Below are 4,242 nucleotides of genomic sequence, written 5' to 3'. Positions count from 1 at the left end.
AATTAGCACTCATTAATATCGAAGTAGCGAGTTAGGATTAATTACATGTGAAAACAAATAAATAATCATCCGATACAATAAATAAATACAATACAAATTACAATAATTACAACGACTTAATTGATTTACGTCAAAAATATATTTAAGACGGATAATTTCAGAAAAATAGAAGAAAATAAATTAGGTTAGAAAATACAGACAGATTAAGAGTGATATTACGATTAATAGTCGATTAATACATAAACTAATGAATTAGGTCAAAGCAAGAACGGAAGTTCGAGAGAGGACCTCAACCGGAGCAAAAACAATCTGCGTCTCTTGGAAGAGGCGCGATGGTGGTCGGTCGTCGGTTCCTCGTGAGTTCTTTGTGAAAGTCGAATCTATGAATTGTTAATGTTCCTGTGTGTGTTTAATGGTTGATTATGGATATTTGACTCGGATGAAAGTGATTTAGCATGTTATCTACATATGAACGTGTCATAAAAGCGATAAAAAACGAATTAAAACGAATTAGAACGAATATTTCAAATTAAAACTAATTACAAACTAATTACGAATTAATTAGGGTTACACTATAGAGACGGAAACGAATTAGACAAACGTGATAAACTGTCGGAAGCATATACAAAAGTCGAATTCCAGAGACTTGATATGAACAAATCGAATCTCCAAAATCCGGGTTTGATTTAATGACGAAAACCCACAAATATTGATTATAAGGGATTTAGGTCGGAATTAAAGCGTAATATTTATAATGAATATGTGTTAAAGACATTATATATGAATAAAAGAGAAGAAAATAAGAAAACAAAGGACGAATTAACAGAGAAGCGAGGAAGAAGAAGAAAAGCAGGAACTGCGGCAGCCTGTGGAAGAGGCGCAGCAGATGCTGCGACTCTTCGAAGCGGCGCAGCAGTTGCTGCGTTTCTTCTCGACGTCTACCTACTGCTTATTCGTAAAAAAAGTATAACAAAAGGGTTTTAGAAATCGGTTTTAAGTATACTTTTGACGTAAATCTTACATTAGTTAGTACAAAAATAAAATACAATAATAAAAGATGAGATTTACACCCTCAGACTTACATGTTTGACGAAACGAGATTAACTAAGTTAACGTTTAGTGATTGCTCGACTCGAATGTATGAAGAAAGTGCCCTCACGAGAGGATTTAGAATAAATTGATTGATTAATTGAGGTGTAGTTGGTCAAATTGGTCGGTCATTCAACGTGACTGGTACTCAGGAGGATCCGAGCTTACGTGGTCGATTGATCAAGAACGTAGACGTCAATAAGCTTAGAGCACGGTCTTAGAATGCAAAGAGAGAAGAGAAGGGCGGACACTCGCGTGAGAAATATGAGGAACGAAGGTCCCTATTTATACTAATCACACGGAGGAATTATGGAATGACTAAAACTTTGGAAACAAATCTCGAAAAGATCTGAAAATACGCATTAAAGAGCTGGGGAAGATGAAGGAAATGAAGATCTATATACACTAACATACTCATATATGTTAAATTAATTTGTCATAAAATTAAATACGGATTTTATGCATGCAAACAATTAATATAATAGAGGAGAAATCATGTCTTTACATTGGTGATTTCGGATTAATGGGCACAAGAGAGATCACCTTTATCTCTTGTGCTTGAGCTTTCCCTTATGGAAGAACCAAGATCCAAGTATAGGATCTCTCCCTAAGCTTAATACCCAAGGCTTTCTCTTAATTAAAATTAATACTATGAATACTAGATAATATTAATTTTTGTGAAAAATTGAACCAAAATAATTTGGTATTTTGATCTCCCAAAACCCGTTGAGAGAGGAGAGGAGAGGAAGTTTTTATCTTTCTAAAATTCTTGTTTTAGATGAGTTAGAATTAGTGAATGAAAATAATACACTCATGCATGTAGTGTATAGGAAAAATATAGAGCAAAAACCCTTTGCTTTTCCCTTGTGAAAAACCGGGCAAGAGGAGGTGAGATGAGCCAATGTATGCCCTTGTTTGTCTTTACAATGAACCATAGGGTTGCATGGCTAGATAATTAGGGTAAATGATTGTGTTCTCCACTAATTAAACAAACACAATATTAGCTTAATACTCCTCTAATTTTTCGGCACATTGGTTAATATAGATTCCATATTATTTTTGTCAATTGTCAATATGTCACATGTCATATGTAACATAAATTTGTTATGTATTTTTAACATATTAAAAATCAACGTATTAATAAAAATACGTCACATACAAAAATCGACTTAGTAATTTCATAATTACTTGTGCCAAAATATTTTACCATTTATAAATCACAACAGATTGTATTTATAATAATTCATTCAATTTCGATTGTTTCTTTAAACATTAATTTCATCCGAGTAATGATACAATTCAATTACTCAGACCGTATCTCATTTAATCACATTTCAATTTGATACGTAAATTTTACTTCCAAAAATCGTCCGTCAATTTTCAAGTAATTTAATTAACTCGTAACATTATACGATTAATTAAATAATCAATTAAGAGTGTTGCCCTATAGGTATGACCTAGGGGTCAACTCGATCACCACCGTCCCGACGACAAGAATGTCAAACTCTAGTCAGCCAATCATTACCGATATATGTTGACCAGTTGACTATAACAATATTACTTCCCAATTGTATTCTTTATAATGAGATTTAAACATGTGATCATCATGATCAACAGTTGTGATCGCATTATTGTCGGAGGACACATATTCCAACAATCTCCCACTTGTCCTCGACAAGTGTGCTCCACCAATTCTCTTGTCCTATTACTATCTCCCACTCAATGCAAGGTGTCTTTCAGGTCGGACTTGCAAGTGATCATATCGAGAGTGGTTTCCTCGATCCGAGAACAACCGATTGACCGGACTTATCTACCATAGATACCTTCCGAGCGTGGCCACGCATTCCAGTTCATTACTCCTCGAGTGGCCCCGAGATATTGTTATAACCCTGACTATGGATGGACAATTCCTATCGCACTCATTCCCTTTGACTAGCCACAGCCATCATAACCCAAAATATGCCCATTTGACCCCATTTACGAAGGTCGTAGTAACACAAATCAAAGTTAATCTGAAACTGTGCCATCTTAGGTGAATAGTCTTTAGTCAAAAGAATCGACTCATTTGAATACTATAGTAGCTCTCGCCACGACCAGGCTATATAAATTTGCCAGAACTCTATAAGCGGTCATTAGGCCCGACAAAATGATCCTAACAGTCTGCCTATGTGATCGACTAGTCATATCACATGACTCTATGGCACTTGAACTTGCCATCAATCGCATCACACTCTAGTCACTTCGAGACATCACCTCATACAAGTAACTATGGGCAAATACAATGTTAATCCATGTTCACTTTAACGGGGTTCAATTGTCTCTACAAGCCGTTTGGATGTAACAATGTACAAGGTGAGTTAATAATAACTCAAACGACAAATGTCGACATCACACTTGGGTAGTCAATATCATAGTACAACCTTGTGATGTATATCGTCAGTGTAAAACACTTATTGATTGCAATAGAAGTTTAACATCCCATGTGTCCATGTGTTCAAACTTCTTACACTTGCAATTTCCTTTACATTCATGTTCTCTCTCATAGCATGAATCTTACCAAGTACACATCAAGGTTCCCGACCTTGGTTTTGGTTCTTTAACTTGAAAGAACTTTCTTATCGACTATCACATAACGAACGAATTTGTGATGAATAATATAACTTGTACTGATCAAGTATTCCATCCACACACAATGCACTAGGTATATGTTTTGTAGAATCTTGTAACAATTGACAAGATTATTTAGCTTAGCACTTCTCACAAGTCCTAGCTTAACTAGGAAAGATTATCTTGAATAACCTCTTATTCAACCAAGCATCTTTCCAAAACTTCTCATTTCTCTTTCTAGGCTTGAAAGATCTGGGATTCTCATAAATCCTTACATGTGCTCGGACTTTCTATAATATGCGCAACCTCTTATCACATAATGGAGTATTCCGTCAAACACCGAAATCGCTCATCGGATTCTACTTGAGAATTCATGACGTTTCTATTATGGCTTACCAATCAATCATCATGCTTTTATGCATATGATTCATAATTGGACATGTGCATGATTATTCTAATGGCGGAAACATTAGTAACTAATAATCATGAGATCAACCGTTCGTGGGTTCTATGAACGACCATGACTGCTAATGGTAATTCCATTTT

Source organism: Silene latifolia, chromosome 7, assembly GCF_048544455.1.
Source record: "Silene latifolia isolate original U9 population chromosome 7, ASM4854445v1, whole genome shotgun sequence".
Taxonomy (NCBI): domain Eukaryota; kingdom Viridiplantae; phylum Streptophyta; class Magnoliopsida; order Caryophyllales; family Caryophyllaceae; genus Silene; species Silene latifolia.
This window is presented reverse-complemented; position numbering follows the sequence as displayed.